Consider the following 23179-nt stretch of genomic DNA (forward strand, 5'->3'; position numbering starts at 1 on the left):
GCAATGAATCTGTACGTTGCTTTGGGTAGTATAATGATTTTCACAATGTTGATTCTTCCAATCCAAGAACGTGGTATATCTCTCCATCTGTTTGTATCGTCTTTAATTTCTTTCATCAGTGTCTTACAGTTTTCTGCATACAGGTCTTTTGTCTCCTTAGGTAGGTTTATCCCTAGGTATTTTATTCTTTTTGTTGCGATGGAAAATAGGAGTGTTTCCTTAATTTTTCTTTCAGATTTTTTGTCGTTAGTGTATAGGAATGCAAGAGATTTCTGTGCATTAATTTTGTATCCTGCTACTTTACCAAATTCATTGATTAACTCTAGTAGTTTTCTGGTAGCATCTTTAGGATTCTCTATGTGTAGTATCATGTCATCTACAAACAGTGACAGTTTTCCTTCTTTTCCGATTTGGATTCCCTTTATTTCTTTTTCTTCTTGGATTTCTGTGGCTAAAACTTCCAAAACTATGTTAAATAATAGTGGTGAGAGTGGGCAACCTTGCTTGTTCCTGATCTTAGAGGAAATGGTTTCAGTTTTTCACCATTGAGAACAGTGTTGGCTGTGGGTTTGTCATGTGTGGCCTTTATTATGTTGAGGTAGGTTCCCTCTGTGCCTACCTTCTGGAGAGTTATTATCATAAATGGGTGTTGAATTTTGTTGAACGCTTTTTCTGAATCTACTGAGATGATCATATGGTTTTTATCCTTCAATTTGTTAATATGGTGTATCACATTGATTGATTTGCGTATATTGAACAATCCTTGCATTTCTGGGATAAACGCCACTTGATCATGGTGTATGATCCCTTTAATGTGCTGTTGGATTCTGTTTGCTAATATTTTGTTGAGAATTTTTGCATCTATGTTCATCAGTGATATTGGCCTGTAGTTTTCTTTTTTTGTGACATCTTTGTCTGGTTTTGGTATCAGGGTGATGGTGGCCTTGTAAAACGAGTTTGGCAGTGTTCCTCCCTCTGCTATATTTTGGAAGAGTTTGAGAAGGATAGGTGTTAGCTCTTCTCTAAATGTTTGACAGAATTCACCTGTGAAGCCATCTGGTCCTGGGCTTTTGTTTGTTGGAAGATTTTTAATCACAGTTTCAATTTCAGTGCTTGTGCTTTGTCTGTTTATATTTTCTGTTTCTTCCTGGTTCAGTCTTGGAAGGTTGTGCTCTTCTAAGAATTTGTCCATTTCTTCCAGGTTGTCCATTTTATTGGCATAGAGTTGCTTGTAGTAATCTCTCATGATCCTTTTCGTTTCTGCAGTGTCAGCTGTTACTTCTCCTTTTTCATTTCTAATTCTATTGATTTGAGTCCTCTCCCTTTTTTTCTTGATGAGTCTGGCTAATGGTTTATCAATTTTGTTTATCTTCTCAAAGAACCAGCTTTTAGTTTTATTGATCTTTGCTATTGTTTCCTTCATTTCTTTTTCATTTATTTCTGACCTGGTCTTTATGATTTCTTTCCATCTGCTAACTTTGGGGATTTTTGTTGTTGTTGTTGTTCTTCTTCTTTCTCTAATTGCTTTAGGTGTAAGGTTAGGTTGTTTATTTGAGATGTTTCTTGTTTGTTGAGGTAGGGTTGTATTGCTATAAACTTCCCTCTTAGAACTGCTTTTGCTGCATCCCATAGGTTTTGGGTCATCGTGTTTTCATTGTCATTTGTTTCTAGATATTTTTTGATTTCCTCTTTGATTTCTTCAGTGATCTCTTGGTTATTTAGTAGTGTATTGTTTAGCATCCATGTGTTTGTATTTTTTACAGTTTTTTTCCCTGTAATTAATATCTAGTCTCATTGTGTTGTGGTCGGAAAAGATACTTGATATGATTTCAATTTTCTTAAATTTACCAAGGCTTGATTTATGACCCAAGATATGATCTATTCTGGAGAATGTTCCATGAGCACTTGAAAAGAAAGTATATTCTGTTGTTTTTGGATGGAATGTTCTATAAATATCAATTAAGTCCATCTTGTCTAATGTATCATTTAAAGTTTGTGTTTCTTATTTATTTTCATTTTGGATGATCTGTCCATTGGTGAAAGTGGGATGTTAAAGTCCCCCACTATTATTGTGTTACTGTTGATTCCCCCCTTTTATGGCTGTTAGCATTTGCCTTATGTATTGAAGTGCTCCTATGTTGGGTGCATAAATATTTACAATTGTTATATCTTCTTCTTGGATTGATCCCTTGATCACTATGTAGTGGCCTTCTTTATCTCTTATAATAGTCTTTATTTTAAAGTCTATTTTGTCTGATATGAGAATTGCTACTCCAGCTTTCTTTTGATTCCCATTTGCATGGAATATCTTTTTCCATCCCCTCACTTTCAGTCTGTATGTGTCCCTAAGTCTGAAATGGGTCTCTTGTAGGCAGCATATATACAGGTCTTGTTTTTGTATCCATTCAGCCAGTCTATGTCTTTTGGTTGGAGCATTTAATCCATTTACATTTAAGGTAATTATCAATATGTATGTTCCTATTACCATTTTCTTAATTGTTTTGGGTTTGTTTTTGTAGGTCTTTTCCTCCTCCTGTGTTTCCTGCCTAGATAAGCTCCTTTAGCATTTGTTGTAAAGGTGGTTTGGTGGTGCTGAATTCTCTTGACTTTTGCTTGTCTGTAAAGGTTTTAATTTCTCCATCGAATCTGAATGAGATCCTTGCTGGGTAGAGTAATCTTGGTTGTAGGTTTTCCCTTTCATCACTTTAAATATGTCCTGCCACTCCCTTCTGGCTTGCAGAGTTTCTGCTGAAAGATCAGCTGTTAACCTTACGGGGATTCCCTTGTATGTTATTTGTTGCTTTTCCCTTGCTGCTTTTAATATTTTCTCTTTGTATTTAATTTTTGATAGTTTGATTAATATGTGTCTTGGCATGTTTCTCCTTGGATTTATCCTGTATGGGACTCTATGTGCTTCGTGGACTTGATTGACTATTTCCTTTCCCATGTTTGGGAAGTTTTCAGCTATAATCTCTTCAAATATTTTCTCAGTCCCTTGTTTTCTTCTTCTTCTTCTGGGACCCCTATGATTCGAATGTTGGTGTATTTAATGTTGTCCCAGAGGTCCCTGAGACTGTCCTCAATTCTTTTCATTCTTTTTTCTTTATTCTGCTCTGCAGTAGTTATTTCCACTATTTTATCTTCCAGCTCACTTATCCATTCTTCTGCATGAGTTATTCTGCTACTGATTCCTTCTAGAGAATTTTTAATTTCATTTATTATGTTGTTCATCATTGTTTGTTTGCTCTTTATTCTTCTAGGTCCTTGTTAAACATTTCTTGTATTTTCTCCATTCTATTTCCACGTTTTTGGATCATCTTTACTATCATTACTCTGAATTCTTTTTCAGGTAGACTGCCTATTTCCTCTTCATTTGTTTGGTCTGGGGGGTTTTTTACCTTGCTCCTTCATCTGCTGCCTATTTCTCTGTCTTCTCATTTTGTTTAACTTACTATGTTTGAGGTCTCCTTTTTACAGGCTGCAGGTTTATAGTTCCCATTGTTTTTGGTATCTGCCCCCAGTAGGTGAGGGTGGTTCAGTGCCTTGTATAGGCTTCCTGGTCGAGGGGACTTGTGCCTGTGTTCTGGTGGGTGGGGCTGGATCTTGTCTCTCTGGTGGGCAGGGCCACGTCTGGTGGTGTGTTTTGGGGTGTCTGTGAACTTCTTATGATTTTAGGCAGCCTCTCTCATAATGGGTGGGGTTGTGCTCCTGTCTTACTAGTTGTTTGGCATGGGGCATCCAGCCCTGGAGCTTGCTAGCTGTTGGGTGGAACTGGGTCTTAGCATTGAGACAGAGATCTCTGGGAGAGCTCTCGCTGATTGATATTACATGGGGCCGGGAGGTCTCTGGTGGTCCGGTGTCCTGAACTTGGCTTTCCTACCTCAGAGGCTCAGGCCTGAGACCAGGCTGGAGCACCAAGAGCCTGTCAGCCACACAGCTCAGAAGAAAAGGGAGGGAAAAAAATTAAAAAGAAAAACTATTAACATAAAATAATAATAGTTTTAAAAGAAAAGAAGAGAGCAACCAAACCAATAAACAAATCCACCAATGATGACAAGCGCTAAAAACTAAACTAAGGTAAACATAAATATCAGAAACGAATCAGTCGCAGACAGCAAACCCCAAGTCTACAGTTGCTCCTAAAGTCCACCGCCTCAATTTTGGGAACATTCATTGTCTCTTCAGGTATTCCACAGATGCAGGGTACATCAAGTTGATTGTGGGGTTTAATCCGCTGCTCCTGAGGCTGCACAGAGAAATTTCCCTTTCTCTTCTTTGTTCGCACAGTTCCCAGGGTTCAGCTTTGGTTTGGGCCCCACCTCTGCGTATAGGTCGCCCTCAGGCATCTTTTGGGAAGTCTGAGGTCAGTAGGTGTTCTGTAGGAGTTGTTCCACATGGAGATGTATTTTTGATGTATTTGTGGGCAGGAAGGTGACCTCCACATCTTACTCCTCCTCCATCTTGAAGGTCCCCCCAACTCTAGTAATCTTTGACGCTTTGTTTGCTTTTATGGTGTGACGATGCTCTAGGCTCATCTTATATATTTGCTGCTTCAGACCCTTCTCCAAGGAAGCCTGATTTCTTTGTGGGGGATGGTATATAGAGTTCATAATCTGATTGCTAGGGGGTACTCATTCCTTCCAGGATGATCCTTGTTTCTAGGCCTTGCTAGTCTGTGTGTGTGTGTGTGTGTGTGTGTGTGTGTGTGTGTGTGTGTGTGTGTGTGTGGGGGGGTGGAATGTGTGTTAGGCATCTAGGGGGTAGAGGTCAGGGATGCTGCTCAATAGCCTATTAAGCATTGGGCAGCCACACAACTAAGAATTACCTAGCCTGTGTGTGTGGTATGGATGGATGTAACATAAAACATACGGAGTTCATCCTGATACTCTCAGTTCACAATCAGGACTACAAAATTTTAACCTGATCTCATCGAGCTTACATTTGTATCTTCTTGCAATATGAAACCCTTGTTTTTCAGTAATATAAATATTATTACTCATTTGGTTTATCCCACAATACACATTCTGAGGAATAACAACAATAATAATAATACCATAGCTTCATCAATAGCATGATTATTGAAAACAGTTTAGGATTTTGGGGTGGGGGGAATGAGGCAGTTCTTTTTATTCTTAGGATATATCCCTCCAAGGATATAGAGTCAAATTACTGTGTTTTAATTTCTCTGTGTATAGTTATGCCAACCAGCTGGACATACAGACTCATTTGCTACACTTTCATTTTAGGGATTTCTTTCAAAAATATTGTTCCTTATAATTATGTCAAATATTTACATGTTCCAAAGCAAATCCACAAAACAAGGTATATTCAATATCCCTGTTCCCTCCACCTCATTCCTCCCCCTCCCTATAAGTCCCTTAAATTTTATTTTATGCTTTATCCTTTTATTGTCTTTGCAGAATATAAGCAAATACATATATATCTTTGCATTCATTCTCCCTTTCTTAAATAAATGGTAGCATATTAAGCACACTTTTTCCTGTCGTGTTTCTTTTCACTTGACAACAATCCTGTAGGTCAGAACTTGGGCATCATATAAGATATATTTCAAAAAGATTCCTAGAACTGAGGCTACTGGGACAAAGAGTAAATGCATACTTATTTTGATAGATATTGCCGCATTCCCCTCTACAAAGGTGGATGTGACCATTTTCTGCAGACACGTTTTAATGTTAAAGCAAATGATTAAGTGAGATACGTTATCTGTAGTGAGAAAGGCTAAATGATTGCCGCAAAGGACCAGACCTGGGACTTGAACCCTTGAAATGCCACCTCATAGTCTAGTGGTCTGACCCACTGTCCTGTACCTTCTCCCCATTTAACAGATGAAGAAAATGAGTCACATGTAGGGACATGATCTATGCAAAATGATAGAACAAGCTAGGACCTAAAACCCATGTCTCCTAACACTACAATTAGATCTCCTTTTAATGGGTAATTTATTTATGGTGAACTTGGTTTGATTATCTGTAGATGGGGAAGAAAAACATAATAGTTCTCCTAAGTAAAAAAATTAATGAGATAATTATGGGTAAATTCTCCCTTGGGTGTAGGAGAGATTCTTTGAGGAATGGCTTAACTCCTTCAGGTGACTAGGGATTCAGCAATTCGATTATGATGTCAGGCCACAATAATGATCTTATGAAGAGAGAGATGATCCCCGCTTCCCAAAGTCCAGCATGCTTAGGCACCTTGCAGAATCTGTCCCATTTCTTGCAGAGTGCTTTGAATTTTTGTGAACAAAGATGCTGTTATGCTATGTAAAACTGCCCAAATGGGTGTGGACAAAGATGTAATTTCCCAGTGAATGAACAAGCTGCAAAGCACAAAGCCTTTTCTTTTCCTCTCCTAAAGTGACCCTGGGGTTCTTCTTTGTGCTTGCTTTGTGACAGGTTGATTGACTTATGTGCAATTTGGGACGCTGGAGTGTTCCTTCCCGCTGCAGACTGGAAGGGAGCCCCCTCTGGTGTTACAGGAAGGAGGCTGAATGAGGCAGAGACGGTGAGTGGGGCTTGGGCCTGGGCCTGGGCCCCGTGTCTCAGGGGTAGGGTGGGAAGAAATTCTCACCTCCTGCCCCTTCTCTTTGATGAGAGACGTTTCAGGCCCCGGAATTTTCTGAGGGGACATCTCCTTCCTTCTCCCCAGAGTTGGCCACAGAGCCAGACCTCAAGGCTCTCCTAGGCCAGAGGCTGACTTTGGGGAAGGATTTGTTCCTTTTTCTCCAGCAGATGCAGTGAGCCGGCATTAGCCCTGCCATTGTCCTGACTGTTCAACTGAAAAATTGGGAAACAGCTGTGTTTGTGGCCCTCACTCCCCCTTAGCCTGGCCTCCACAACCTGGGAGCCTCCTGAGTGACAGCCCCAGCATATGGGGGGCAGTCTGAGAACCCCTCCTCTGGGTGGAGCAGTGGGCCCTGGCAGATGGACAGCTGTCCAGGGCACCGTAAACAGCTGAAGCTGACATCACTGAAGCCACACCCTGTGTCCAGGGTCTGCATTGTTCCATTCTGGGGTAAAATTTCCTGCTGCTCCCAGCAACTCCTGTCTTAGTCTCAAGGCAGGGATGGCAGGGGAGTACATGCAAGAAATAAGGGCTACAAATTTAACCAAGGAGTAATTGGCATTGAATCACACGCTAGCAGCCTGGGGGCTTCTGGGCTGGTGGAGTCTGACCTGGAGGCCTGAAGAGAGAAAGGCTTCCCTGTTCTTGAGTGTGGGCATCTCAGCCTCATTGCTCCAACTCCCTTTTCAGATGGCTTCTGTTCTCCCAGAAAGAGTTGGAGATTTAGGCTGGGAGGATGCAGGCAGGGAGGGAGTTGAAAGGTAGGAGCAGAATACGCTGATGACATGGATTCTGGCTGTCCTTGCTTTGTGACTGTAGGAAAGTTTCAGACCACTCTAGGTTTATACAGTAGGGGTAATAATGAACATCTTGTAAAGGTTAAACATATAAAGAACCCTGCACTGTGCCTGGCTTATACTAGGTATTCAGTAAATGAAATTATTTGTCGTATCAACAGCGGCTCAGATATACTTGTTTTATGAAGGTAGTTTCTGTGTGGGTTCTCTTAGGTCTACGACTTGCCTTAGAACAGTGTCAGGTTTCGGGGACCACCAGGGAAATCCATCTGACCACAGGACTTTTTCACCTGTTACTAAGTATTGAACTTTAACATACTGGCAGTAGCAGCGGGGGGCGGGGGGGCACCCTTCTTTTGGTTTGTATTTGGAGGACTCTGATTGCAAAACTAGTGTACAGGTTATTATAATGGGCCTGTAAATATATGTAAAACAGCATGGGAACAGATCCCCAGGTGTGTGCCAGAATCAGGGGTTAGTCCGGCTTTGTGGTCACTGTGGCCCCTCTCTTGGCACCTTTTCATGAACCCACCCTACTTACTATCTCTGCTCCCCCTCCTAAGGCCCCGCCACACTCTTCCCTGGGCACACCCACTCTGGGTTGCCTAACCAGATCCCTGCCTAAGGAACCTGGGAGCCCCCCGACCTTCTCTGATGATAGCAGCGCATCTGAGTGGCAGCCAGAGTCACACCCTGCTGCATCCTGCCTGATGCAGAGCAAACCTGTTCTAGCTTGCACCTCTGGACACTTCCAGTCTAATCCACGAGCCCTAAAATTGGAACCTAATATTGGTTCACTATATTTTTACAGTGCATTCATTTACATTAGTTGTGTCATTTGACTTTCACGACAATTCTGTGATGTGGGCAAGGCTGGCGTCATCATTCGCATTTGATTGATGAATACAATGAGGCTCAAGAAGTTACTTCTCCAACGTCCACAAAACGAACAGCAACAGAACTCATATTAGAACTCAGATGTCCTGGGGCTTCCCTGGTGGCACAGTGGTTAAGAATCCGCCCGCCAATGCAGGGGACACGGGTTCGAGCCCTGGTCCGGGAAGATCCCACGTGCCGCGGAGCAACTAAGCCCGTGCACCACAACTACTGAGCCTGCACTCCAGAGCCCACGAGCCACAACTACTGAGCCTATGTGCTACAACTACTGAAGCCCATGTGCCTAGAGCCTGTGCTCCGCAACAAGAGAAGCCACCGCAATGAGAAGCCCGCGCACTGCAATGAAGAGTAGCCCCTGCTCGCCGCAACTAGAGAAAGCCCGCGCGCAGCAACAAAGACCCAATGCAGCCAAAAATCAATAAAATAAATAAATTTTTTTAAAAAGGAAAGGACTCAGATGTCCTGAATTGTGGGCTGTTTTTCTTGCTGGGACGCCACACTGCCTCCTCCAGTCTGAGGCACCCACACCTTCAGGGAGTCAAAGGATCAGAGGACCTTCGGACATACAGGGAAACTTTTAACAGAAGAAGAAAAGAGCGCACACATATGGCCACGTGAGGATGACTAAGCTCTGCGGGGGTCTGAGCCGGTTCCTTAGAGGTGGTAACAGCCATCCTTGCCAGAATCAGCACTGGAGGACTCCCCAGCCGCCAGCACTGTGCACTTTCCATTTAATCCTCCTCACAGTAACCCTATGAAATAGGGCCCATTGTACCCACATTTTACTGGTGACAGAAATACAGAAAGGTGGAGGAACATGCTCAGAGCACCACAGCTGAGAAAGCGGCAGCACCTGAATTCGAATCCCAGCAGTTCTCCAGCTCTGGGACCCACATGGTTGGCCATTTGGGCTTGGGGTTGCAGGGTTTTGTCAGGGTGGTTTGGGGCTGCACAGATGTTTCTGAGCAAGCCTCCGGCCAGGTTCCAGGTAAGAATCTGATTTTGTCTCTCCACTTGGGAGGCCTCAGGGGAGCAAGTCCTCTGTTTCTCTGTCCTCCTTCGCTCTGGCTCTTCTCCTTTTGTTCTGGGCCACTCTGCCATCTGGAGCGGCCCCAGGCATCTGCTCCCCAGCTCAGGTCTCCCCCCTCCCCCTTCCTCCTGCAGCCCCAGCGTGAGGCACCTTCCCACACAGACTAATCTCTCCCATCCCGGGTCTCCCCTGCCCCAGTGCTTCAGCCCCTGGGCCTCGCCAGGCACTCAGAGCAGACACCTGCCCTCTGACGCAAGGCAGAAGAACCACCCAGCTCCCCCAGGCCTTCAGTTTCTCAAATGGAGTCATTTGGTTAATGGCACTCACACTCCTCAGCCCCTCTGCCTGTTGGTAAGAAGCTGGGCCTGCTCTCTCCAGAAACGTTACAACAGGCTGCTGTGGCCAACGTGGGCTCAGGACACACCACTGTGGGATGACTAGTGAAGGGCCGTGGAACTGCATTAGGAACTGTTTTGCCTCCGTACTCCCTGCCCCAGGACCAATTCCGGGCCCCTGAGGCAGCATCCATGCTTAGCCACCGTCCCCTGGGTGCTGAGATCTGCAGGGCTAGGTGTGGAGCCACAGCTGGCAGCAGTGAAAGCTATTCCCCTCAATCGTGTGTGCTATCTACCTCGTTTCTGCTGAGGTGATGCAATCGCTTCTACACCCCTCTCAGCCTTCCTTGCTGCCCTACTAAACCCACCTTTTTACTGGAGGCTGGGCTGTTGGGTTTGAGACAGCATGTCATCCCGTGAGTTTCCGTGTCTAATGGGAGGATTATAGACTATAGCAAAGGGAGGCCTTTCTACAAGCAGGTGTATGCGCTCACTCGGGGCATTAACACCAAGCTTTTCCCTACCCCGCTGGAGCCAGTGGTGTCTTCGGTGTGAGCATAATAGCCAGCACTTTGCACCAGACTTCTAGACAAACGGTGCATCTTATAATGCAGGAAACAACCTTCCCCTGTCTGTTCCACCTCCTCTCCTGCACGCACCTGTATTTTCACATCTCCTCCAGCCTGTAGAAGCCTGCCAGGATGGCAGTTGGATCCAGACCGATGTCTGTGTTGGATGTGAATGCAGAGGGCTGGAGAGAGAGGAAGAACAGATGCTGCTCCCTCCTGCTGTCTTAGTCCTTTCCTCCCTGTGCCTCCTTATCATGTCAGACAGGAATCTTAAAAATGCCACCGGGGTTGTGCAATCCTTGGAATATCAGCAGCTAGACCAATATTGGCAGCAGGATGGAAGCCTCAGAAGAACTGACCTGGCTCCATTGAGGTTGACTCCAGTCTGGTGCAGTTGATGTCATAGGTCATGGACCACTGGTGGAAGAAGCAGGCATGAACAAGGGCAGGATGGGGGCCATGCAGGGTGATCTCCAGGAGTTTGAAGCACTTTGGTTAAGGAGGCCAGGGTAAAGGCAGGAGAGAGGGCAGCACAGAGCTGCTTTGGCTGGTCTGGAATCTTGCAGGAACCTCCCTGCTCTCTGGTCCACAGTAGACAACACTTGTGCAGATAACCGTCTGTCGGCTCTAAGAGTGAATAATAACTCCTTGGCCACAGAGCTAATGTATGGTTATTAGCACAGGCATTGTGTACTTTGTACATCTACAAAATAGATCTGTAGGTTCGAAAGTCCAGCTTGTCCAAAGTCATGTAGCAAAGCATTGCACCAGCTGTAACTTGTGGGGAAGGGGAAATGACCAATAGTTTTTGAATGCTTAGTTTGGGCCAGGCCTTGTGTTAGATGCTATACATAAACATTAGCCCATTAATTCATTTAAAATGAATTAAATCAACTCAGTTAATAATCATCACAATAATCTTATAATAAGTAAGTGTATTATCCCATTCAAAGACAAGAAAACTGAGGCTCTAAGAGAGAAAGTAAACGAATTGCTGAAGACCGTGCAGCAGGTAAATGGCTGAGGTGGGATTGAAACAAAGGTGTGTGGCTCGCAAGTCCTTGCCCCTTCCATGTGCCAGAGGGATTATACTACGTCACTTACTCTTTTTTTTTTTTCCCGGCGGTACACGGGAGTCTCACTGCTGTGGCCTCTTCTGTTGCGGAGCACAGGCTCCGGACGCGCAGGCTCAGCGGCCATGGCTCACGGGCCCAGCCGCTCCGCGGCATGCGGGATCCTCCCGGACCGGGACACGAACCCGCGTCCCCCGCATCGGCAGGCGGACTCCCAACCACTGCTCCACCAGGGAAGCCCTACGTCACCTACTCTTGAAGCTGCGTCTCAGAATCCATGTCTGGTGTGTTTCCCCTGGTCTGCATCTTCTTAGCTAGCCCTGTTCTGCTTTGAGCTGGTGCTCGCTTCTATGAAGAACACAGGAAAAAGGTAGAAGCCACTGCCCTCATTCTCAAGAAGCTCACAGTCCGGTTAAGGGGCTGGAGGTCATCTCTTTTTCCCTCAGCCCAGGCTTCTTCAATAGTCTTGGCACCCCCCCCCCGCCCCCCTATTTTTTTTTCCTGCTTGAGCTCATCCTGTGGTTTTCAAATGGCTTTAGAACCCTGGTCTGTTGAAACTAGGCTTGGAATCCCACAAATAGAGGGTGGAGTAAGCAGCTTAACATGAGTGATGTTTGAGCAGATGGGTCCAGATGGTAGCTCCTCAGATGGACAGAGGCCCCGACTCCAAATGGACATCCCACTCAGGGAGCCTGGGAACGCATTGGTCAGTGACTCGAATGAGGAGCTGGGGTTTGAAAGAAAGGTGGCTGTAGGGGTTTGTACAGCTATCACCCTTCAGGAAAGCCACCAAGACAGAGATTGAGCTTTCGGGCTGTTCTTTCTGCAGCATTCCCTTTGTACAGCATTTTGCGGTTTACTGTGGAGATAGGGACTAGACAAACAGTGACTTGTTCTGGGTGGCATCCAGGAACTTAGCCCTAGGTCTTTCTTTAAAAATCAATATTCAATATGTTAAACTTAGGAATCCCCAAACCTAATTTTTCTTAAACTTTTCATTTCAACTGACAAATTTTACAATTCTCTTCATAGATCTTATAAATTTTAACAATCACTTGTTTGATTCCATTAATAAACTTAGTTAAATTCCTTTGAACATTTGAAACTGCATTTATAAATTTAATCATTCATTTCCCTTTTTGAAGTATCACAGTTTTCTTACAAAGTCTTCCAAGTTCTTATGTAATTAATTCTTTTTTCTCATTGATATTTTAAATAACAGCTTTATTGAGATATAATTCACATACCATACAATTCACCTATATAAAGTATACAACTCGTTAATCAACTACACTTCAATAAAAAATAAATTTGAAAAAAAATAAAGTATACAATGCATTGATTTTTAATATATTCACCGAGTTGGGCACCAGTCACCATAATTAATTTTAGAACATTTTAATTACCTTCCACTTCCACCACAAAAACCCATACCCATTATCAGTCTCTCCTCTTCCCACCCCCGACCCTGGTCTTCCTCTAGCCTTAGGCGATCACTAATCTATTTCCCACTTCTGTAGATTTGCCTATTCCGGACATTTCGTATAAACGGAATGGTACAATATGTGGTCTTTTGTGTCTGGCTTCTTTTACTTAGCATGATGTTTTCAAGGTTCATCCATGTTGTAGCATGTGTCCATATGTCATTCCTTTTTTATGGCTGAATAATATTCCTTTATATATAGATACACCACGTTTTACTTATGCATCATCAGTTGATGGACATTTAGGTTGTTTCAACTTTTTGGCCATGATCAGTTATGCTACTGTGAACATTCATGTTTAAGTTCTGATGTGGACATACATTTCTAGTTCTCTTTGGTATATACCCAGGAGTGGATTGCTGGGTCATGTGGTAATTCTGTGTTTCGTGTTTTGAGGAACCCTAGGTCTTCTCATACTAAATCCAAGCCTCCCTTTCAGGCCTTCTACCTTCAGTCTCTACCTTCTCTCCCACTCAGGTCCCTCCTTCTTACCCTTCCCAAATATTGGGCTGTACCCTTGGACACATAGGATTATGTCCATAGGATTATGACTACTTCCCCCTCCAGCCTTCCTCGGAGCAATTTTCCTTCACTAAGAGGCCCAGGGGAGCCGGCTCTGCTATCCCGGGTGTCTTCTCCCCCGCTTGGAGTCGGCTGGAGAGCTTCACAGCCCTCTCTTCTCCCTCCAGCTGTGAAGAAGATGTGTGTCTAATTGCTGTGAAACTTTCTCCCTGAGGGTAGAAAACAGGGAGATGAGTGTGAAGTTGGTTCCTAAGTTGTAGAGAGGTGGGGGCTCTTCTTCTCCTTGGAGGTGGCAGAATTTCTCCCCCCACCGAGGGAAGGTTGTTTCCTGTGTCTTTAGCTGATGTCTCCAAGGTGGAGGCTGTCAGTATACCCTACATGTTAACTTTTGTTCCCTTTGCAATTTGCTTTACCTGCTAATCTCTATAAGAAAACTGGTCAGAGCTCAGTTAACCCAGAGCAGGGGCAGTGAGTGGAGCCGGAATAAGGGAAATGCACAGATATCCACAAACCTTATTGAAGGCAGCCCGTGCACAGCGTGTCGCATCGGCTAACAGGCAGCTATACTGACTACATTTGAGAGTCTTTTCCATTCCAGGTATGTTTCCCAGTCCTGCCTCTTGAAGGATGAACGAATAAGCAATAATAATGAGGAGAAAATGGACAGCCCCAAAGAGCTTCAGAAAGCTGGCTCGGCTGGATTATAGCACCAGCGATATCCTTCCCAGTGTGCCCAGCAACTGCCAGCCTGTGCGGTCGGCTGTCCAGGGCTGGGCTGTGGACCCAGCTGCCTGTATACTTTGGGCTGTCTTGCTATGCCAGGCTAAGATGTGTCAGGCTCCAGTTGGCCTGGGGTCAAAGAAACAGGATAAGGCAGCAACCCCACTTCTTCCATATATCGGGTTGTATGTACAAGGGTGTTCGTTGTAGCATTGTGGTGATGGAGAAAAAATAAAGAAAAATAATCTAAAGGTCCACTATAAGCAGATGGTTAAAAGATTTGTTGTAGATCCACACAAATCAGTTATGAAAAAGTATGCAGCAGGTCTCTTATGTCCAAGCTCTGTTGACTTAGTGACTCAACCAGCTCTGCCCCCACAGTGAGGTGCCTGCACCTTTCCCCCTAGAAGCGGGGCACTTTCCTGGTGGGCGCAGCCTTCGTGTGGAGCCTGGCTGCCTGGTGGCTTTTGCACACCAAGGTGCCCTGCAAGTGCTTTGTGCCCCAGAGAGCCTAGAGTGAACACGAGAAATTCACTAGATATTTATGGTGGGCACCTCGAGGAAAAGGTCCCTTCCCCCTTTCTTCTTTCCTGACCCCTCCTTCCCTCACCCCCAACTTAATAAATAGCCAAGTGGTTCAGGTTTCAACCTATAGATTAGTTCTGGGTGTTGAGCAGGAAACAGCTGTTTTCAGCCAAATCCTTAATCCTAAACCCAGGTGTCCCCCTCCACCCCCTCCCGGCGGGAATCAGGGACACCTGATACTGTTGTTCCCCCACCCTGCACTCCTGCTGAGACCCTGATGGCCTCTGTGAACTTAGCCCAGGCAGGGAGAGGAGGAGCCACACCTGCTGGTGCCCCTGCCACCAAGCGGAACCCTACCAATGGTTAAACACACAGCCCCTCACTCCTCCCAGATCTCTCCCCCTGACCATGCAAGGGAGCCAAGCATGAAACACAGCCACCGAGCAGATGGAGACCACCCCCCTCCAACCCTGAGAAGGGGGGAGGGGGGAGGGGGCTTGAATCCCATAACAAGGTGTCTTTAGCTGTTGGAAAATCCTAGAAGACAACTGGTTCAACCCCACACAGGGAGGAAGCAGGGTCTCCCCTCCTGGGCAGGGGGAGAGGCAGATCTAGAAGCCGGCTGGTGAGTGCTTTCTTAGGCTGTCAAGTCCTTGGGCCCGGGAGGGTTTGGTGCCATTACAGCCCCATAAATGGGAGGTGGGAGGATTGCGCGGGCAGAGAGACTTTGTAAAGATGCTGAGACTGCGGTCATTTCCTGGGCGGTGAAGGGGAGATGTGAGATATCAAGCTTCCCTGGGGCTTTCTCAAGAGGAAGGCAGGGAGTTCCCCCTGCGGCTTCCCCGTCTTGTCTCATCCTCTTCCAGAGACTCCTCTATCTTCCTTCTCCCTGCTTGGCGCTCTGTCTCTTTGGGACAGGCTGATGATCACTAACAGGGGGCATTTCCAGTTTCCTAGGAAACCCCTCTGGCCTTCAGATGCCTGTGAGTGGAGGGAGTGAGTGGGCTCAGGTCACCATCTGTTGCATGGTTCCTTCCTTGGCATGAGAGATGGAAGGGAGGAGGGGACCCGAGGTAGGAGGGGAAGCAGGGAGGAGGGTCCTCCACAGTGCCCAGGGCAGCCCTCTGCTGAAGGTGACCTCAGAACCAGGGCAGCTAAGCGGAAGCGCTTGGGGTGAGGACGCGGGGAGGCTGGGAACAGAGGTGATGGCAGTTCTGGGGTTAGTGCCTGGAGAGGCTGAATCCCAAGATTCTGAGAGTCTGTCTGTGGGTTGGAGAAAGCAGGGTGGCCTGACTGTGATCAGACAGAAACCCTGAGAGGGAGTGGGGGAGGATTTCAGGAAAAATGGAGATGAATATGTCTGCTGAGCAGGGACAGGATCTATCTACTTCATGGGATGCTTAATAGATATTATTTCACAGCTGTTATTTTTATTACTCAGGCTTATACTGTAACAACAGTTTTTATCATTTGTGATTTAATCGAGGGTTTATAATATACTAATTCATTGATGGGATGCATATCTCTCAGTAATAGGAAATATCTGATAAGATGGCTGTTCACTCGCCTCACGAATATTTATCGTACTGTCTCACTACAAAGGGAGACAAAACATGGACTCTGACCTCAAGAAGTTCAGAGTCTGATGCAGGAGATGGATGTTGGAGCAACTATTCCCGCAGGCAGGAGGAAATGACCCCTAGAACAGAGTGTGCTGGGGAGCACAGGGGAAATTGCAGCCCACTTTCAGTGGGAAAGTAGGGTCAGCATCGCAGAGAGGTTGCACTGAGGGCCTTGTAGAGAGGTAAGGGGATAACACTTCCAGCCTATGCAGAGTGTGGCCAAAGGTCCAGAAAGCACCTGGCCGGTCTGGGGAGTGGTGCGAGGTCTGGGCTGGACCTGCGGGAGAGGAGGCTGAGCGGGGCGGGAGTCCAGTCACGGGGGCTTGCATGGTGCACAGAGAGTGTAGATTTTGTCTCTTAGGCCAGTTCCTCGACTGTTTTTTCTGCCAAAAGAAACGTGATAGAGGACACACACTGGGTCTTTCTCTGTTCTTCAAGAAAGAAAACAGAAAGTGAGGGAAAATGTGATTATTATAGCAGTAACCTGAGCCACTCAGATTTATATTTATGTATAAGTCATTTACAACTGTTCTTGGTTTGTACTGGGAACAGATTACTTGAGAAGTTCCTTATATCCTAGTCCTGAGTTCCAGCTAAGAGGGCCTGCCTGCCTGTCTACAGGGAACCCCCCAGCCCAGTCTGGAATACTTCCGAGCTCTTTTCAGACCTCACACACACGGCCCTTCCTCACTTATTTTGACGTGCCTCTGTTTCCTCTTTTTTTTTGTTTGTTTGTTTCCTCTTTTGTTTCAGCTCCTCTCTCTGATTTCTGAACAGGTTGCTTCTGGGCACCTATAGTAATAAACCCTGCTGCGTGTTTGTTTGTTTGTTTTTAATCTAATGCAGAATGGCTGAGTTTTGCGTTGGCTCTGTCGGGCTTTTATTATCTCTCTGTTCCCCCACAATATCCTGTGGCAGTGATGTGTGAGTGTATTCCTTAGTTGGTTCTTGTAGTACTATTCTAGTCATTCCATTAGTTTATTCTAAGAGCTAGTTGCTGGCCCCGTGGCCTCATAGCACTAATCTGTTGGTGTGCGTATCCCCAGGCAGTAATTCGGGAGCACAGCCTCAGACTACCTGCAGAGCTGTTTTGTTCACGACGCCGGGCATTTTGAACTGAACTTGGTTCCAAGCTCATGATCTCCCTGAGCCCCAACCACTTCCAGACTTTTCCCCTTTCTTTATTCTTTTTTTTTTTTGCGGTACGCGGGCCTCTCACTGTTGTGGCCTCTCCCGTTGCGGAGCACAGGCCCTGGACGCGCAGGCTCAGCGGCCATGGCTAACCCAGAGACCATCTTCAAATCTCAGGGAGGCCTTGGAGGCCATCAAGCCATTCATCTGTTGCACACACAGTTTCTTTCACACCTGCCCAGGGGCACCTGTGGAATCTGGAATCTAGGAGAAGGCAGGTGGAGTGACGGGGAGAGAAGTGGTCGAGAAACCTCACCCCTGGGCTTAGCTCCCAGAGTAGGAGGATGATTTAGGGAAGAGAGTGGCCTGTGGCTAAGCCCCAGGCCGGCCAGCAGATGGACAGCACGATGGGCAGATCACAGGCCCTCTCTAGGACTTAGGTTTACCTGATAAAGGTCTGTGTGTAGTGGAGTCACTTGAACAGTGAAACAGCTTCCATCTGTACTGTGCTTCACATTCCTATGCATTATTCATGTGATTCTCACAGTGAGCCTCTGCAGCAGGCAAAGCGGGAATATTTATTTCCATTTTTGAGATTTTTAAAAAGGCTTAGAAAACAAGTAATTTACAAAAGATAAGTGGCAGGACTGAGATCTTTACTTGGATCTTCCTTTCCATAAATGTTTCCTGCCAGGGACTCTGCCAGACACTAGGGACACAAAAATGATCAGGGCATTGTCTGAGCCTCACGAATTCCACAAAGAGGGGAGAAAGCGTAAGCCAGTGGTGAGCAACCTACAGCCCTCAGGCCAATCCCAGCCCACTGCCTGTTTTGTAAATAAAGTTTTATTGGAACATAGCCACGCCCATCCACTCACTTATTGTCTATGGCAGCCCTCACACTGTAATAGTAAAGTTCAGTACTTGTGACAGAGACCGTCTGTCTTACAAAGCCTAAAATATTTAATGTCTAGACATTTACAGAAAAGGTCTCCAACCCTTACTTTAATCACATGGTTTTGCCAGTGTGCTAAGGGCCTCAGAGAGGCAGGTTTAAGCTACAGTAGAGATGAGATGGACTCTCAGCTCTGCTTGCGGGTGGGGGACACAGGCTAAGCACAAGGAATTCTACACTGAGCAGAAGATGTCTGAGCAGTGAGGTCTTGAAGACTGAGTAGGAATTAATCACATGACAAGGAGGGAAGGCCTTTCCAAGCACAGGGGATGGCACGGGTAAAGTATGGAGGCTGTAAACGGTGTGGTATGCTTAGAAAATGGCACAGCATTCAGTGAGGAAGCATTTAGGGTTTGGGTGGGCTTGGAGAGGCCTCCAGGAACCTGATTTCAAAGAGCCTTATATGCTACGCTTGGGGGTTTGGATTTGATCTTATAGATTGATGGGGAGAAATGGAAAGGTTTGCAGCAGAGCACTGATATGATCAGGTGGCGGTTTAGAAAAATCACTGTAATGGCAACATGGAGAATGGATTGGAAGGAGACCGATTGGGAGGTTATTGCAGTGGTTCATGAGACATGATATTTATCAGAGGTAAACAGGTGGGAACATGCAGAAGGGAGGGGGAATGAGAGACACCAGGAAGGAGACAGTCCAAGGACCTTGGTGCCTGGATGTGAGATGTGAGAAGAGGTGGGATTTAAGGGTGCTTCCAGGTGTCTAGCTTGGTGACTTAGGTGGGTACCACCAACAAAGACAAGGAATAGAGATGGAGGGTCAGAACCCTGATGGAGACACTGAGGACATCAGGCAGAAGAGGATCCAGCAGTGTGATCAGTGCCATCGTGGAGGTTAGAAGGCCCAGAGAGAAAACGAGGCCCCAGGGTGGTGTTTCAGAGGCCAAGGAGGAAAGGATGTTAGGAGGGATGGATGGGGTGGTTAACAAGTGTTAGTGCCTCCAAGAGGTCTGGCAAGATAAAGACTGAGAACACTGGTTTTGGCCATCGGGAGGCCAATGGGAGGCCCAGACAGGAGAGTTCCAGGATGTTGTTGGATGAGGAGTGAATGGGAATGAAATAAGTAAAGGCAGAAGCCATTGACCACTGTAGGAAAAAAAAAAAAAAAAAACTTTTATGAAAAGAAATGGAAGAAAAAACTTCAGGTACATATAGGGAGGCTGTGAGATGCAGAGAATGATGTTATGGTTTTGTTATAAGAGAAACTCATGAACATGTTTCTCTGCTAAGGCAGGGAGCAAGTTGAGAAGAGTTTGGAAATTCAGGAGAGAGCAGATGGTTTGGGGTTTTTTTTTTTTTCCCCAATTTATTTATTTATTTTAAGATGGGAAAAAAAGCACTGATTACGACACCCTCCTGTGTCCCTCTTCACACACCCCATTAGCACAGGGGGTTGCTGGGGGGCTTTATCTCCTTCGTTTCCAGCACAGTACACACTTTGGCTACATTTTAAGGGCCTCAGGAGATGGAAATGCCCTGAGTTCTCTTTCTTTCTTTTTTTTTTTTAATATCTTTATTGGAATATAATTGCTTTACACTGTTGTGTTAGTTTCTGCTGTACAACTAAGTGAATCAGCTATATGTATACATGTATTCCCATATCCCCTCCCTCTTGAGCCTCCCTCCCATCTTCCCTATCCCACCCCTCTAGGTCGTCACAAAGCATCGAGCTGATCTCCCTGTGCTATGCAGCAGCTTCCCACTAGCCAACCAATTGAGAGCAGAGGGTTGGGGCCGGGTCCAGGCAGAGGCAGGCAGGTAGGTGGAGGGAGGAATGCTTTTTTAATACAGAAAGTGGAGGTCACGGGAAGCTTATGTGTTCAACCAACATACTAGGGGCATTTCTGATTCTGATAGCACTATCATTTCCAAGTGATAGAAAACTCAACTCCAGCTGGCTTAAAAATTCAAGAGAATTTTTAATATAAACACACAAGTAATTTAAAATCCCCAAGTAGGGCTTGCTTCAGGAAATGCTCCATCAGTGACTCAGTGACGCGAAGGATCAGGTCTTCCTGTGTCTTCTCTCTACCTTCCGCAGTGTTGGATTATCCTCATATTATGCTTGGAGACGCCCCTACTCCCACTCCCTGAAGCTCCATCCTCTCCCCTTAGCGGGGTTCCTCACCGGATCTCTTTCAGAAGAAAGGGGGAAACTTGTCTTTTGCAGAGCTTTTAGCAGAAGTCTACGTGAAGCACACTGCCTCCGGCTGGATGAAGTGTCCTTTCCTAAACCAGGCATAGTGGTGAGGGGTAGGAAATGCTAATTTCCTTATACTAATCACAAGCTAGCCCTGGAATTGGGGTAGGATCATTCTGAGAAAGCGGCAGAGATAAATTTGCTGAAGAAAAATGTGGGTACTATTATGGACAGAATCGTGTCCCCCCAAAAATTCATATGTTGAAGGTCTACCCACAATGTGACTCTATTTGGAGACTGGGCCTTTAAATAAGTAATTAAGGTTAAATGATGTCATTACGGTGTGCCCTAATCCAATAGCGTTGGCTGTGTGAGGACACTGCAAGAAGGCAGCCATTTGGAAGCCAAGGAGAGAGACCTTAGGAGAAACCAACCCTGCCGGCACCTTGATCTTGGACTGCCAGCTTCCAAAACTGAGACAGTGAATTTCCAGTCTGTGGTATTTTGTAATGGCAGTGAGAGCTGATGAACACAGGTACAGTGGACGGGAGGAGGAGAGCAAGGATGCTGGATAAACATCCAGTAAATGCCCACTAGGTTCTCTGTGTGCTGGACAGCCTCAAGGAATTCACTGGGGAGACAACAATCTACACCAAGACCTAGCACTCATTACCGCGAGTATATCCCAGAATTCTCTGAGAGCAAGGAGAATGAGGACTGCATCCAGCCTTGGTGGGATAGGGTGTTCCAGGGAAACCAAGGAAGGCTTCCCAGAGGTGGTGTCACCTGCCCTGCGCCTGAAAGGTAACAGAAAGTTGAGTGAAAGAGCAGAAAAGGCAGGCCAGGAAAAGAGAGTAATTTATGTAAAGTTAGTGTGAAAATAAATGCCACCCAAATGAGAACAAGCAGAGGCTATTTGGAGTGAGCTATAGCAAGGGAGTCAGCCACCATCACTTACTTTGGCAGAGACTTAAAGGCAGAGAGGGGAGAGGACAGGTTTTTAGTGAAGGAAAGGGAAGGCTTCCTGTATGCTCAGACTGACATGGGCACCTGGAGGCGGGCTAAGTGGAAGCAGGCATCCTATGTGATTGGTCTGAGAAGCATATTTGTCTTTCCCTGGTTGGTCTTGAGTTGGAAATACTGGTAAAAAATATCTGAAAGCCTGTAGTCACTGCCTGAGTCCTGACCACTCTGGGCTGTCGCTGCAGAGGCTGTGGGCCACGCTCCTGCTGTCGTAGATGGTGTGGCCGTCGTCTGTGCTGTCCTCTCTCAGTGGGTGGGTGAGCGAGCAAGGACTATTCATGGAACTAGGAATAATTCAGTGTAACTGGGGATGAGTGGAGGAGCGGCGGATGAGACTGGGCAGGTATGCAAGGGCCTGATCAGGGAGGGCTTTCGAAGCACGTTTTATTTTAAGAGAGACATAAAGGACAGAAGCAGCTGGGGTGGGGATGGAAACAGGTTGACCAGGGGAGTCAGGGATTTTGAGGCTGTCCCAAGAAGGCACCCCAGGCCTCAGTGAGGAAATGCCAGCCACGGGAAGCCAGACGGTTTCCAGTGCAGTGCTGCGGCCCCAGCCTGGTGTGCTGTTCCTCACGCCTGCACCTGGCTGTTGCACTCACATGTTTTTGCCACTGGGCGCAGGGTTTCTGCATTTGGGAAGTTAGGCTGTTGCACAGGGGTTTTCAGTTCTTTGTTTTACTAACAGAATCCTTTCTTGAAACAAAAGCTTATGCAAAAGCCCAATGTAAAACAAGGACTGTGAAGCAGCTAGCCACCCACCCTCCCCCTCGGAGAGGGCCTGAGGCACTTCCAAAGAAGGCGCCCAGCTTCTCTGGACCCATCGAAAACACCCAGCACTAAAAGATTTTTGCAGAATTTTTCAGCTCTGCCCTCACCACCAGGAATAAAACTTTGTGTGATGAAGTTTCTGGGTTTGGAAGCTGAGGGGCTGGCCTTGCCCCAGAGGATACAGCGCCTCCTACAAGGTCTCCCTGCTTCCAGCGTTGTCGATCTACATTCCACCCTCCACACAGCAGAGTGGTCTTTACAAACAAATCTTATCGGGTCGGTTCACCACTTAGAACCCTACAATAGTTTCCTGACATGCTTAGGATATATTTTAATTCCTTACTTTGGCCTTCAGCCCTCTGGGAGTATACTCTTGTCTCCCTCTCCGACTACGACTTGTTCTGTTCTTCCCCACGTACCCCCGCCAAGCTCCAGTCACACCGGCTTCTTTCAGTTTCTTGCATGTCCCCATCTGCTTCCTGCCACAGGGCCTTTGCACAGGCAGTTCTCTCTGCCTGGAATGTTTTTCTGACCCATCTTTACAAGGTTGGCTCCTTATTGCCGTTTATATCTTGGTCAAATGTCACATTTTCACAGAGGCCTTCCTTGACCATTCACTTTCTTTTATCACATCACCATCACTGTAGTTTCTTTTTTCTTTTTTTTAATAGACTTTATTTTTTAGAGCACTTTTAGATTCACAGCAAAATTGAGCAGAGGGTACAGAGATTTCCCATATGCCTCCTGCCCCCACACATGCACAGCCACCCCTGTGTCATCACCATTCCCACCAGAGTGGTACATTTGTTACAACTGATGAACCTACATTGACACATCGTTATCACCCAAAGTCCATAGTTTGCAATAGGGTTTACTCCTGGTATTGTACATTCTATGAGTTTTGACAAATTATAATGATACCATTAGAGTATCATACAGAGTAGTTTCATTGCCCTAAAAATCCTCTGTGCTCCACCTGTTCATCCCTC

General features: G+C 46.1%; 1 protein-coding gene across 3 annotated transcripts in view; it reads left to right on the forward strand.

Moving 5' to 3' along the window:
- The window catches only part of NFASC (neurofascin), a 187097-nt gene that overhangs the window by 87102 nt on the left and 76816 nt on the right, over positions 1-23179 (forward strand). For 2 of the 3 annotated variants that reach the window (XM_007470673.1, XM_007470674.1), the window contains exon 2: positions 6414-6522. The gene's annotated coding sequence lies outside the window, so the exon portion shown is untranslated. Of the gene's footprint in view, positions 1-6413; positions 6523-23179 lie in introns of those variants that run through there. The other variant, XM_007470669.1, reaches the window with a different exon arrangement.

Source organism: Lipotes vexillifer, unplaced genomic scaffold (assembly GCF_000442215.2).
Source record: "Lipotes vexillifer unplaced genomic scaffold, Lipotes_vexillifer_v1.1 scaffold1122, whole genome shotgun sequence".
NCBI lineage: Eukaryota > Metazoa > Chordata > Mammalia > Artiodactyla > Lipotidae > Lipotes > Lipotes vexillifer.